A 17,155-nucleotide genomic window follows, 5' to 3' on the forward strand; every position below is an offset into this window, starting at 1 on the left:
TATTTTAAGACGAGCCAAAAATTCATCGATTATACATTTTAATAGTACATTGATTACAGAATCATTTGGTACCAAACAGACACCAGCGTACAAATTTTTTAACTTGATATACATAAAATAAGGTTGCGTCGCATAGGGTCAGCGGTAAAAAAGTATCGATTTCTAATATTTTAAGACGAGCCAAAAATTCATCGATTATACATTTTAATAGTACATTGATTACAGAATCTTTTGGTACCAAGCAGACAACAGCGTACAAAATTTTTAACTTGATATACATAAAATAATGTTGCGTCGCATAGGGTCAGCGGTAAAAAAGTATCGATTTCTAATATTTTAAGACGAGCCAAAAATTCATCGATTATACATTTTAATAATACATTGATTACAGAATCTTTTGGTACCATGCAGACACCAGCGTACAAATTTTTTAATACGATAAACATAAAATAAGGATGCGTCGCACAGGGTCCGCGTCAAAAAAGTATCAATTTCTAATATTTTAAGACGAGCTAAAAATTCATCGATTATACATTTTAATAGTACATTGATTACAGAATCATTTGGTACCAAACAGACACCAGCGTACAAATTTTTTAACTTGATATACATAAAATAAGGTTGCGTCGCATAGGGTCAGCGGTGAAAAAGTATCAATTTCCAATATTTTAAGACGAGCCAAAAATTCATCGATTATACATTTTAATAGTACATTGATTACAGAATCATTTGGTACCAAACAGACACCAGCGTACAAATTTTTTAACTTGATATACATAAAATAAGGTTGCGTCGCATAGGGTCAGCGGTAAAAAAGTATCGATTTCTAATATTTCAAGACGAGCCAAAAATTCATCGATTATACATTTTAATAGTACATTTATTACAGAATCATTTGGTACCAAGCAGACAACAGCGTACAAACTTTTTAATATGATAAACATAAAATAAGGATGCGTCGCACAGGGCCAGCGGTAAAAAGTATCGATTTCCAATATTTTAAGACGAGCCAAAAATTCATCGATTATACATTTTAATAGTACATTGATTACAGAATCATTTGGTACCAAACAGACACCAGCGTACAAATTTTTTAACTTGATATACATAAAATAAGGTTGCGTCGCATAGGGTCAGCGGTAAAAAAGTATCGATTTCTAATATTTTAAGACGAGCCAAAAATTCATCGATTATACATTTTAATAGTACATTTATTACAGAATCATTTGGTACCAAGCAGACAACAGCGTACAAACTTTTTCATTTGCTATACATAAATTAAGGATGCGTCGCATAGGGTCAGCGGTAAAAAGGTATCGATTTCTAATATTTTAAGACGAGCCAAAAATTCATCGATTATACATTTTAATTGTACATTTATTGCAGAATCATTTGGTACCAAACAGACACCAGCGTACAAATTTTTTAACTTGATATACATAAAATAAGGTTGCGTCGCATAGGGTCAGCGGTAAAAAAGTATCGATTTCTAATATTTTAAGACGAGCCAAAAATTCATCGATTATACATTTTAATAGTACATTGATTATAGAATCATTTGGTACCAAACAGACACCAGCGTACAAATTTTTTAACTTGATATACATAAAATAATGTTGCGTCGCATAGGGTCAGCAGTAAAAAAGTATCGATTTCTAATATTTTAAGACGAGCCAAAAATTCATCGATTATACATTTTAATAGTACATTGATTACAGAATCTTTTGGTACCAAGCAGACAACAGCGTACAAATTTTTTAACTTGATATACAAAAAATAATGTTGGGTCGCATAGGGTCAGCGGTAAAAAAGTATCGATTTCTAATATTTTAAGACGAGCCAAAAATTCATCGATTATACATTTTAATAATACATTGATTACAGAATCTTTTGGTACCATGCAGACACCAGCGTACAAATTTTTTAATAGGATAAACATAAAATAAGGATGCGTCGCACAGGGTCAGCGGTAAAAAGTATCGATTTCCAATATTTTAAGACGAGCCAAAAATTCATCGATTATATATTTTAATAGTACATTTATTACAGAATCATTTGGTACCAAGCAGACAACAGCGTACAAACTTTTTCATTTGCTATACATAAATTAAGGATGCGTCGCATAGGGTCAGCGGCATATATGTATCGATTTCCAATATTTTAAGACGAGCCAAAAATTCATCGATTATACATTTTAATAGTACATTGATTACAGAATCATTTGGTACCAAACAGACACTAGCGTACAAATTTTTTAACTTGATATACATAAAATAAGGTTGCGTCGCATAGGGTCTGCGGTAAAAAATTATCGATTTCTAATATTTTAAGACGAGCCAAAAATTCATCGATTATACATTTTAATAGTACATTAATTACAGAATCATTTGGTACCAAACAGACACCAGCGTACAAATTTTTTAACTTGATATACATAAAATAATGTTGCGTCGCATAGGGTCAGCGGTAAAAAAGTATCGGCTTCCAATATTTTAAGACGAGCCAAAAATTCATCGATTATACATTTTAATAGTACATAAATTACAGAATCTTTTGGTACCATGCAGACACCAGCGTACAAATTTTTTAAAACGATAATCATAAAATAAGGATTCGTCGCACAGGGTCCGCGTCAAAAAAGTATTAATTTCTAATATTTTAAGACGAGCCAAAAATTCATCGATTATACATTTTAATAGTACATTGATTACAGAATCTTTCGGTACCAAGCAGACAACAGCGTACAAACTTTTTCATTTGCTATACATAAATTAAGGATGCGTCGCACAGGGTCAGCGGTAAAAAGGTATCGATTTCTAATATTTTAAGACGAGCCAAAAATTCATCGATTATACATTTTAATTGTACATTTATTGCAGAATCATTTGGTACCAAACAGACACCAGCGTACAAATTTTTTAACTTGATATACATAAAATAAGGTTGCGTCGCATAGGGTCAGCTGTAAAAAAGTATCGATTTCTAATATTTTAAGACGAGCCAAAAATTCATCGATTATACATTTTAATAGTACATTGATTACAGAATCTTTTGGTACCAAGCAGACAACAGCGTACAAATTTTTTAACTTGATATACATAAAGTAAGGTTGCTTCGCATGGGGTCACGGTAAAAAAGTATCGATTTCTAATATTTAAAAACGAGCCAAAAATTCATCGATTATACATTTTAATAGTACATTGATTATAGAATCATTTGGTACCAAACAGACACCAGCGTACAAATTTTTTAACTTGATATACATAAAATAATGTTGCGTCGCATAGGGTCAGCAGTAAAAAAGTATCGATTTCTAATATTTTAAGACGAGCCAAAAATTCATCGATTATACATTTTAATAGTACATTGATTACAGAATCTTTTGGTACCAAGCAGACAACAGCGTACAAATTTTTTAACTTGATATACAAAAAATAATGTTGGGTCGCATAGGGTCAGCAGTAAAAAAGTATCGATTTCTAATATTTTAAGACGAGCCAAAAATTCATCGATTATACATTTTAATAGTACATTTATTGCAGAATCATTTGGTACCATGCAGACACCAGCGTACAAATTTTTTAATATGATAAACATAAAATAAGGATGCGTCGCACAGGGCCAGCGGTAAAAAGTATCGATTTCCAATATTTTAAGACGAGCCAAAAATTCATCGATTATACATTTTAATAGTACATTTATTACAGAATCATTTGGTACCAAGCAGACAACAGCGTACAAAATTTTTCATTTGCTTTACATAAATTAAGGATGCGTCGCATAGGGTCAGCGGCATAAATGTATCAATTTCTAATATTTTAAGACGAGCCAAAAATACATCGATTATACATTTTAATAGTACATTGATTACAGAATCTTTTGGTACCATGCAGACACCAGCGTACAAATTTTTTAATATGATATACATAAAATAAGGATGCGTCGCACAGGGTCAGCGGTAAAAAGTATCGATTTCCAATATTTTAAGACGAGCCAAAAATTCATCGATTATACATTTTAATAGTACATTAATTACAGAATCATTTGGTACCAAACAGACACCAGCGTACAAATTTTTTAACTTGATATACATAAAATAATGTTGCGTCGCATAGGGTCAGCGGTAAAAAATTATCGGTTTCTAATATTTTAAGACGAGCCAAAAATTCATCGATTATACATTTTAATAGTACATAAATTACAGAATCTTTTGGTACCATGCAGACACCAGCGTACAAATTTTTTAAAACGATAATCATAAAATAAGGATGCGTCGCACAGGGTCCGCGTCAAAAAAGTATTAATTTCTAATATTTTAAGACGAGCCAAAAATTCATCGATTATACATTTTAATAGTACATTGATTACAGAATCTTTCGGTACCAAGCAGACAACAGCGTACAAACTTTTTCATTTGCTATACATAAATTAAGGATGCGTCGCATAGGGTCAGCGGTAAAAAGGTATCGATTTCTAATATTTTAAGACGAGCCAAAAATTCATCGATTATACATTTTAATAGTACATTTATTGCAGAATCATTTGGTACCAACCAGACACCAGCGTACAAATTTTTTAATATGATAAACATAAAATAAGGATGCGTCGCACAGGGCCAGCGGTAAAAAGTATCGATTTCCAATATTTTAAGACGAGCCAAAAATTCATCGATTATACATTTTAATAGTACATTGATTACAGAATCTTTTGGTACCAAACAGACACCAGCGTACAAATTTTTTAACTTGATATACATAAAATAAGGTTGCGTCGCATAGGGTCAGCGGTAAAAAAGTATCGATTTCTAATATTTTAAGACGAGCCAAAAATTCATCGATTATACATTTTAATAGTACATTTATTACAGAATCATTTGGTACCAAGCAGACAACAGCGTACAAACTTTTTCATTTGCTATACATAAATTAAGGATGCGTCGCATAGGGTCAGCGGCATAAATGTATCAATTTCTAATATTTTAAGACGAGCCAAAAATTCATCGATTATACATTTTAATAGTACATTCATTACAGAATCTTTTGGTACCATGCAGACACCAGCGTACACATTTTTTAATATGATAAACATAAAATAAGGATGCGTCGCACAGGGTCAGCGGTATAAAGTATCGATTTCCAATATTTTAAGACGAGCCAAAAATTCATCGATTATACATTTTAATAGTACATTAATTACAGAATCATTTGGTACCAAACAGACACCAGCGTACAAATTATTTAACTTGATATACATAAAATAATGTTGCGTCGCATAGGGTCAGCGGTAAAAAAGTATCGGTTTCTAATATTTTAAGACGAGCCAAAAATTCATCGATTATACATTTTAATAGTACATTGATTACAGAATCTTTTGGTACCATGCAGACACCAGCGTACAAATTTTTTAATACGATAAACATAAAATAAGGATGCGTCGCACAGGGTCCGCGTCAAAAAAGTATCAATTTCTAATATTTTAAGACGAGCCAAAAATTCATCGATTATACATTTTAATAGTACATTTATTACAGAATCATTTGGTACCAAACAGACACCAGCGTACAAATTTTTTAACTTGATATACATAAAATTAGGTTGCGTCGCATAGGGTCAGCGGTAAAAAAGTATCGATTTCTAATATTTTAAGACGAGCCAAAAATTCATCGATTATACATTTTAATAGTACATTAATTACAGAATCATTTGGTACCAAGCAGACAACAGCGTACAAACTTTTTCATTTGCTATACATAAATTAAGGATGCGTCGCATAGGGTCAGCGGTAAAAAGGTATCGATTTCTAATATTTTAAGACGAGCCAAAAATTCATCGATTATACATTTTAATAGTACATTTATTGCAGAATCATTTTGTACCATGCAGACACCAGCGTACAAATTTTTTAACTTGATATACATAAAATAAGGTTGCGTCGCATAGGGTCTGCGGTAAAAAATTATCGATTTCTAATATTTTAAGACGAGCCAAAAATTCATCGATTATACATTTTAATAGTACATTAATTACAGAATCATTTGGTACCAAACAGACACCAGCGTACAAATTTTTTAACTTGATATACATAAAATAATGTTGCGTCGCATAGGGTCAGCGGTAAAAAAGTATCGGCTTCCAATATTTTAAGACGAGCCAAAAATTCATCGATTATACATTTTAATAGTACATAAATTACAGAATCTTTTGGTACCATGCAGACACCAGCGTACAAATTTTTTAAAACGATAATCATAAAATAAGGATTCGTCGCACAGGGTCCGCGTCAAAAAAGTATTAATTTCTAATATTTTAAGACGAGCCAAAAATTCATCGATTATACATTTTAATAGTACATTGATTACAGAATCTTTCGGTACCAAGCAGACAACAGCGTACAAACTTTTTCATTTGCTATACATAAATTAAGGATGCGTCGCACAGGGTCAGCGGTAAAAAGGTATCGATTTCTAATATTTTAAGACGAGCCAAAAATTCATCGATTATACATTTTAATTGTACATTTATTGCAGAATCATTTGGTACCAAACAGACACCAGCGTACAAATTTTTTAACTTGATATACATAAAATAAGGTTGCGTCGCATAGGGTCAGCTGTAAAAAAGTATCGATTTCTAATATTTTAAGACGAGCCAAAAATTCATCGATTATACATTTTAATAGTACATTGATTACAGAATCTTTTGGTACCAAGCAGACAACAGCGTACAAATTTTTTAACTTGATATACATAAAGTAAGGTTGCTTCGCATGGGGTCACGGTAAAAAAGTATCGATTTCTAATATTTAAAAACGAGCCAAAAATTCATCGATTATACATTTTAATAGTACATTGATTATAGAATCATTTGGTACCAAACAGACACCTGCGTACAAATTTTTTAACTTGATATACATAAAATAATGTTGCGTCGCATAGGGTCAGCAGTAAAAAAGTATCGATTTCTAATATTTTAAGACGAGCCAAAAATTCATCGATTATACATTTTAATAGTACATTGATTACAGAATCTTTTGGTACCAAGCAGACAACAGCGTACAAATTTTTTAACTTGATATACAAAAAATAATGTTGGGTCGCATAGGGTCAGCAGTAAAAAAGTATCGATTTCTAATATTTTAAGACGAGCCAAAAATTCATCGATTATACATTTTAATAGTACATTTATTGCAGAATCATTTGGTACCATGCAGACACCAGCGTACAAATTTTTTAATATGATAAACATAAAATAAGGATGCGTCGCACAGGGCCAGCGGTAAAAAGTATCGATTTCCAATATTTTAAGACGAGCCAAAAATTCATCGATTATACATTTTAATAGTACATTTATTACAGAATCATTTGGTACCAAGCAGACAACAGCGTACAAACTTTTTCATTTGCTTTACATAAATTAAGGATGCGTCGCATAGGGTCAGCGGCATAAATGTATCAATTTCTAATATTTTAAGACGAGCCAAAAATACATCGATTATACATTTTAATAGTACATTGATTACAGAATCTTTTGGTACCATGCAGACACCAGCGTACAAATTTTTTAATATGATATACATAAAATAAGGATGCGTCGCACAGGGTCAGCGGTAAAAAGTATCGATTTCCAATATTTTAAGACGAGCCAAAAATTCATCGATTATACATTTTAATAGTACATTAATTACAGAATCATTTGGTACCAAACAGACACCAGCGTACAAATTTTTTAACTTGATATACATAAAATAATGTTGCGTCGCATAGGGTCAGCGGTAAAAAATTATCGGTTTCTAATATTTTAAGACGAGCCAAAAATTCATCGATTATACATTTTAATAGTACATAAATTACAGAATCTTTTGGTACCATGCAGACACCAGCGTACAAATTTTTTAAAACGATAATCATAAAATAAGTATGCGTCGCACAGGGTCCGCGTCAAAAAAGTATTAATTTCTAATATTTTAAGACGAGCCAAAAATTCATCGATTATACATTTTAATAGTACATTGATTACAGAATCTTTCGGTACCAAGCAGACAACAGCGTACAAACTTTTTCATTTGCTATACATAAATTAAGGATGCGTCGCATAGGGTCAGCGGTAAAAAGGTATCGATTTCTAATATTTTAAGACGAGCCAAAAATTCATCGATTATACATTTTAATAGTACATTTATTGCAGAATCATTTGGTACCAACCAGACACCAGCGTACAAATTTTTTAATATGATAAACATAAAATAAGGATGCGTCGCACAGGGCCAGCGGTAAAAAGTATCGATTTCCAATATTTTAAGACGAGCCAAAAATTCATCGATTATACATTTTAATAGTACATTGATTACAGAATCTTTTGGTACCAAACAGACACCAGCGTACAAATTTTTTAACTTGATATACATAAAATAAGGTTGCGTCGCATAGGGTCAGCGGTAAAAAAGTATCGATTTCTAATATTTTAAGACGAGCCAAAAATTCATCGATTATACATTTTAATAGTACATTTATTACAGAATCATTTGGTACCAAGCAGACAACAGCGTACAAACTTTTTCATTTGCTATACATAAATTAAGGATGCGTCGCATAGGGTCAGCAGTAAAAAAGTATCGATTTCTAATATTTTAAGACGAGCCAAAAATTCATCGATTATACATTTTAATAGTACATTGATTACAGAATCTTTTGGTACCAAGCAGACAACAGCGTACAAATTTTTTAACTTGATATACAAAAAATAATGTTGGGTCGTATAGGGTCAGCAGTCAAAAAGTATCGATTTCTAATATTTTAAGACGAGCCAAAAATTCATCGATTATACATTTTAATAGTACATTTATTGCAGAATCATTTGGTACCATGCAGACACCAGCGTACAAATTTTTTAATATGATAAACATAAAATAAGGATGCGTCGCACAGGGCCAGCGGTAAAAAGTATCGATTTCCAATATTTTAAGACGAGCCAAAAATTCATCGATTATACATTTTAATAGTACATTTATTACAGAATCATTTGGTACCAAGCAGACAACAGCGTACAAACTTTTTCATTTGCTTTACATAAATTAAGGATGCGTCGCATAGGGTCAGCGGCATAAATGTATCAATTTCTAATATTTTAAGACGAGCCAAAAATACATCGATTATACATTTTAATAGTACATTGATTACAGAATCTTTTGGTACCATGCAGACACCAGCGTACAAATTTTTTAATATGATATACATAAAATAAGGATGCGTCGCACAGGGTCAGCGGTAAAAAGTATCGATTTCCAATATTTTAAGACGAGCCAAAAATTCATCGATTATACATTTTAATAGTACATTAATTACAGAATCATTTGGTACCAAACAGACACCAGCGTACAAACTTTTTCATTTGCTATACATAAATTAAGGATGCGTCGCATAGGGTCAGCGGCATAAATGTATCAATTTCTAATATTTTAAGACGAGCCAAAAATTCATCGATTATACATTTTAATAGTACATTCATTACAGAATCTTTTGGTACCATGCAGACACCAGCGTACCCTTTTTTTAATATGATAAACATAAAATAAGGATGCGTCGCACAGGGTCAGCGGTATAAAGTATCGATTTCCAATATTTTAAGACGAGCCAAAAATTCATCGATTATACATTTTAATAGTACATTAATTACAGAATCATTTGGTACCAAACAGACACCAGCGTACAAATTTTTTAACTTGATATACATAAAATAATGTTGCGTCGCATAGGGTCAGCGGTAAAAAAGTATCGGTTTCTAATATTTTAAGACGAGCCAAAAATTCATCGATTATACATTTTAATAGTACATTGATTACAGAATCTTTTGGTACCATGCAGACACCAGCGTACAAATTTTTTAATACGATAAACATAAAATAAGGATGCGTCGCACAGGGTCCGCGTCAAAAAAGTATCAATTTCTAATATTTTAAGACGAGCCAAAAATTCATCGATTATACATTTTAATAGTACATTTATTACAGAATCATTTGGTACCAAACAGACACCAGCGTACAAATTTTTTAACTTGATATACATAAAATTAGGTTGCGTCGCATAGGGTCAGCGGTAAAAAAGTATCGATTTCTAATATTTTAAGACGAGCCAAAAATTCATCGATTATACATTTTAATAGTACATTTATTACAGAATCATTTGGTACCAAGCAGACAACAGCGTACAAACTTTTTCATTTGCTATACATAAATTAAGGATGCGTCGCATAGGGTCAGCGGTAAAAAGGTATCGATTTCTAATATTTTAAGACGAGCCAAAAATTCATCGATTATACATTTTAATAGTACATTTATTGCAGAATCATTTTGCACCATGCAGACACCAGCGTACAAATTTTTTAATATGATAAACATAAAATAAGAATGCGTCGCACAGGGCCAGCGGTAAAAATTATCGATTTCCAATATTTTAAGACGAGCCAAAAATTCATCGATTATACATTTTAATAGTACATTTATTACAGAATCATTTGGTACCAAGCAGACAACAGCGTACAAACTTTTTCATTTGCTATACATAAATTAAGGATGCGTCTCATAGGGTCAGCGGCATAAATGTATCAATTTCTAATATTTTAAGACGAGCCAAAAATTCATCGATTATACATTTTAATAGTACATTGATTACAGAATCTTTTGGTACCATGCAGACACCAGCGTACAAATTTTTTAATATGATAAACATAAAATAAGGATGCGTCGCACAGGGTCAGCGGTAAAGAGTATCGATTTCCAATATTTTAAGACGAGCCAAAAATTCAATGATTATACATTTTAATAGTACATTAATTACAGAATCATTTGGTACCAAACAGACACCAGCGTACAAATTTTTTAACTTGATATATATAAAATAATGTTGCGTCGCATAGGGTCAGCGGTAAAAAAGTATCGGTTTCTAATATTTTAAGACGAGCCAAAAATTCATCGATTATACATTTTAATAGTACATTGATTACAGAATCTTTTGGTACCATGCAGACACCAGCGTACAAATTTTTTAATACGATAAACATAAAATAAGGATGCGTCGCACAGGGTCCGCGTCAAAAATGTATAAATTTCTAATATTTTAAGACGAGCCAAAAATTCATCGATTATACATTTTAATAGTACATTTATTACAGAATCATTTGGTACCAAACAGACACCAGCGTACAAATTTTTTAACTTGATAAACATAAAATTAGGTTGCGTCGCATAGGGTCAGCGGTAAAAAAGTATCGATTTCTAATATTTTAAGACGAGCCAAAAATTCATCGATTATACATTTTAATAGTACATTGATTACAGAATCTTTCGGTACCAAGCAGACAACAGCGTACAAATTTTTTAACTTGATATACATAAAGTAAGGTTGCGTCGCATGGGGTCACGGTAAAAAAGTATCGATTTCTAATATTTAAAAACGAGCCAAAAATTCATCGATTATACATTTTAATAGTACATTGATTATAGAATCATTTGGTACCAAACAGACACCAGCGTACAAATTTTTTAACTTGATATACATAAAATAATGTTGCGTCGCATAGGGTCAGCAGTAAAAAAGTATCGATTTCTAATATTTTAAGACGAGCCAAAAATTCATCGATTATACATTTTAATAGTACATTGATTACAGAATCTTTTGGTTCCAAGCAGACAACAGCGTACAAATTTTTTAACTTGATATACAAAAAATAATGTTGGGTCGCATAGGGTCAGCAGTAAAAAAGTATCGATTTCTAATATTTTAAGACGAGCCAAAAATTCATCGATTATACATTTTAATAGTACATTTATTGCAGAATCATTTGGTACCATGCAGACACCAGCGTACAAATTTTTTAATATGATAAACATAAAATAAGGATGCGTCGCACAGGGCCAGCGGTAAAAAGTATCGATTTCCAATATTTTAAGACGAGCCAAAAATTCATCGATTATACATTTTAATAGTACATTTATTACAGAATCTTTTGGTACCAAGCAGACAACAGCGTACAAATTTTTTAACTTGATATACAAAAAATAATGTTGGGTCGCATAGGGTTAGCGGTAAAAAAGTATCGATTTCTAATATTTTAAGACGAGCCAAAAATTCATCGATTATACATTTTAATAATACATTGATTACAGAATCTTTTGGTACCATGCAGACACCAGCGTACAAATTTTTTAATAGGATAAACTTAAAATAAGGATGCGTCGCACAGGGTCAGCGGTAAAAAGTATCGATTTCCAATATTTTAAGACGAGCCAAAAATTCATCGATTATATATTTTAATAGTACATTTATTACAGAATCATTTGGTACCAAGCAGACAACAGCGTACAAACTTTTTCATTTGCTATACATAAATTAAGGATGCGTCGCATAGGGTCAGCGGCATAAATGTATCGATTTCCAATATTTTAAGATGAGCCAAAAATTCATCGATTATACATTTTAATAGTACATTGATTACAGAATCATTTGGTACCAAACAGACACTAGCGTACAAATTTTTTAACTTGATATACATAAAATAAGGTTGCGTCGCATAGGGTCAGCGGTAAAAAATTATCGATTTCTAATATTTTAAGACGAGCCAAAAATTCATCGATTATACATTTTAATAGTACATTGATTACAGAATCTTTTGGTACCAAGCAGACAACAGCGTACAAATTTTTTAACTTGATATACATAAAATAATGTTGCGTCGCATAGGGTCAGCGGTAAAAAAGTATCGATTTCTAATATTTTAAGACGAGCCAAAAATTCATCGATTATACATTTTAATAATACATTGATTACAGAATCTTTTGGTACCATGCAGACACCAGCGTACAAATTTTTTAATACGATAAACATAAAATAAGGATGCGTCGCACAGGGTCCGCGTCAAAAAAGTATCAATTTCTAATATTTTAAGACGAGCTAAAAATTCATCGATTATACATTTTAATAGTACATTGATTACAGAATCATTTGGTACCAAACAGACACCAGCGTACAAATTTTTTAACTTGATATACATAAAATAAGGTTGCGTCGCATAGGGTCAGCGGTGAAAAAGTATCAATTTCCAATATTTTAAGACGAGCCAAAAATTCATCGATTATACATTTTAATAGTACATTGATTACACAATCATTTGGTACCAAACAGACACCAGCGTACAAATTTTTTAACTTGATATACATAAAATAAGGTTGCGTCGCATAGGGTCAGCGGTAAAAAAGTATCGATTTCTAATATTTCAAGACGAGCCAAAAATTCATCGATTATACATTTTAATAGTACATTTATTACAGAATCATTTGGTACCAAGCAGACAACAGCGTACAAACTTTTTCATTTGCTATACATAAATTAAGGATGCGTCGCATAGGGTCAGCGGCATAAATGTATCAATTTCTAATATTTTAAGACGAGCCAAAAATTCATCGATTATACATTTTAATAGTACATTCATTACAGAATCTTTTGGTACCATGCAGACACCAGCGTACACATTTTTTAATATGATAAACATAAAATAAGGATGCGTCGCACAGGGTCAGCGGTATAAAGTATCGATTTCCAATATTTTAAGACGAGCCAAAAATTCATCGATTATACATTTTAATAGTACATTAATTACAGAATCATTTGGTACCAAACAGACACCAGCGTACAAATTTTTTAACTTGATATACATAAAATAATGTTGCGTCGCATAGGGTCAGCGGTAAAAAAGTATCGGTTTCTAATATTTTAAGACGAGCCAAAAATTCATCGATTATACATTTTAATAGTACATTGATTACAGAATCTTTTGGTACCATGCAGACACCAGCGTACAAATTTTTTAATACGATAAACATAAAATAAGGATGCGTCGCACAGGGTCCGCGTCAAAAAAGTATCAATTTCTAATATTTTAAGACGAGCCAAAAATTCATCGATTATACATTTTAATAGTACATTTATTACAGAATCATTTGGTACCAAACAGACACCAGCGTACAAATTTTTTAACTTGATATACATAAAATTAGGTTGCGTCGCATAGGGTCAGCGGTAAAAAAGTATCGATTTCTAATATTTTAAGACGAGCCAAAAATTCATCGATTATACATTTTAATAGTACATTAATTACAGAATCATTTGGTACCAAGCAGACAACAGCGTACAAACTTTTTCATTTGCTATACATAAATTAAGGATGCGTCGCATAGGGTCAGCGGTAAAAAGGTATCGATTTCTAATATTTTAAGACGAGCCAAAAATTCATCGATTATACATTTTAATAGTACATTTATTGCAGAATCATTTTGTACCATGCAGACACCAGCGTACAAATTTTTTAATATGATAAACATAAAATAAGAATGCGTCGCACAGGGCCAGCGGTAAAAATTATCGATTTCCAATATTTTAAGACGAGCCAAAAATTCATCGATTATACATTTTAATAGTACATTTATTACAGAATCATTTGGTACCAAGCAGACAACAGCGTACAAACTTTTTCATTTGCTATACATAAATTAAGGATGCGTCTCATAGGGTCAGCGGCATAAATGTATCAATTTCTAATATTTTAAGACGAGCCAAAAATTCATCGATTATACATTTTAATAGTACATTGATTACAGAATCTTTTGGTACCATGCAGACACCAGCGTACAAATTTTTTAATATGATAAACATAAAATAAGGATGCGTCGCACAGGGTCAGCGGTAAAGAGTATCGATTTCCAATATTTTAAGACGAGCCAAAAATTCATCGATTATACATTTTAATAGTACATTAATTACAGAATCATTTGGTACCAAACAGACACCAGCGTACAAATTTTTTAACTTGATATACATAAAATAATGTTGCGTCGCATAGGGTCAGCGGTAAAAAAGTATCGGTTTCTAATATTTTAAGACGAGCCAAAAATTCATCGATTATACATTTTAATAGTACATTGATTACAGAATCTTTTGGTACCATGCAGACACCAGCGTACAAATTTTTTAATACGATAAACATAAAATAAGGATGCGTCGCACAGGGTCCGCGTCAAAAAAGTATCAATTTCTAATATTTTAAGACGTGCCAAAAATTCATCGATTATACATTTTAATAGTACATTTATTACAGAATCATTTGGTACCAAACAGACACCAGCGTACAAATTTTTTAACTTGATATACATAAAATTAGGTTGCGTCGCATAGGGTCAGCGGTAAAAAAGTATCGATTTCTAATATTTTAAGACGAGCCAAAAATTCATCGATTATACATTTTAATAGTACATTGATTACAGAATCTTTCGGTACCAAGCAGACAACAGCGTACAAACTTTTTCATTTGCTATACATAAATTAAGGATGCGTCGCATAGGGTCAGCGGCATAAATGTATCAATTTCTAATATTTTAAGACGAGCCAAAAATTCATCGATTATACATTTTAATAGTACATTCATTACAGAATCTTTTGGTACCATGCAGACACCAGCGTACAAATTTTTTAATACGATAAACATAAAATAAGGATGCGTCGCACAGGGTCCGCGTCAAAAAAGTATCAATTTCTAATATTTTAAGACGAGCCAAAAATTCATCGATTATAAATTTTAATAGTACATTTATTACAGAATCATTTGGTACCAAACAGACACCAGCGTACAAATTTTTTAACTTGATATACATAAAATTAGGTTGCGTCGCATAGGGTCAGCGGTAAAAAAGTATCGATTTCTAATATTTTAAGACGAGCCAAAAATTCATCGATTATACATTTTAATAGTACATTAATTACAGAATCATTTGGTACCAAGCAGACAACAGCGTACAAACTTTTTCATTTGCTATACATAAATTAAGGATGCGTCGCATAGGGTCAGCGGTAAAAAGGTATCGATTTCTAATATTTTAAGACGAGCCAAAAATTCATCGATTATACATTTTAATAGTACATTTATTGCAGAATCATTTTGTACCATGCAGACACCAGCGTACAAATTTTTTAACTTGATATACATAAAATAAGGTTGCGTCGCATAGGGTCTGCGGTAAAAAATTATCGATTTCTAATATTTTAAGACGAGCCAAAAATTCATCGATTATACATTTTAATAGTACATTAATTACAGAATCATTTGGTACCAAACAGACACCAGCGTACAAATTTTTTAACTTGATATACATAAAATAATGTTGCGTCGCATAGGGTCAGCGGTAAAAAAGTATCGGCTTCCAATATTTTAAGACGAGCCAAAAATTCATCGATTATACATTTTAATAGTACATAAATTACAGAATCTTTTGGTACCATGCAGACACCAGCGTACAAATTTTTTAAAACGATAATCATAAAATAAGGATTCGTCGCACAGGGTCCGCGTCAAAAAAGTATTAATTTCTAATATTTTAAGACGAGCCAAAAATTCATCGATTATACATTTTAATAGTACATTGATTACAGAATCTTTCGGTATCAAGCAGACAACAGCGTACAAACTTTTTCATTTGCTATACATAAATTAAGGATGCGTCGCACAGGGTCAGCGGTAAAAAGGTATCGATTTCTAATATTTTAAGACGAGCCAAAAATTCATCGATTATACATTTTAATTGTACATTTATTGCAGAATCATTTGGTACCAAACAGACACCAGCGTACAAATTTTTTAACTTGATATACATAAAATAAGGTTGCGTCGCATAGGGTCAGCGGTAAAAAAGTATCGATTTCTAATATTTTAAGACGAGCCAAAAATTCATCGATTATACATTTTAATAGTACATTGATTACAGAATCTTTTGGTACCAAGCAGACAACAGCGTACAAATTTTTTAACTTGATATACATAAAGTAAGGTTGCTTCGCATGGGGTCACGGTAAAAAAGTATCGATTTCTAATATTTAAAAACGAGCCAAAAATTCATCGATTATACATTTTAATAGTACATTGATTATAGAATCATTTGGTACCAAACAGACACCAGCGTACAAATTTTTTAACTTGATATACATAAAATAATGTTGCGTCGCATAGGGTCAGCAGTAAAAAAGTATCGATTTCTAATATTTTAAGACGAGCCAAAAATTCATCGATTATACATTTTAATAGTACATTGATTACAGAATCTTTTGGTACCAAGCAGA

This window comes from Prenolepis imparis, unplaced genomic scaffold (genome assembly GCF_030444845.1).
Source record: "Prenolepis imparis isolate NDT839.2.m4 unplaced genomic scaffold, iyPreImpa1.0 SCAF_8, whole genome shotgun sequence".
Classification (NCBI taxonomy): domain Eukaryota; kingdom Metazoa; phylum Arthropoda; class Insecta; order Hymenoptera; family Formicidae; genus Prenolepis; species Prenolepis imparis.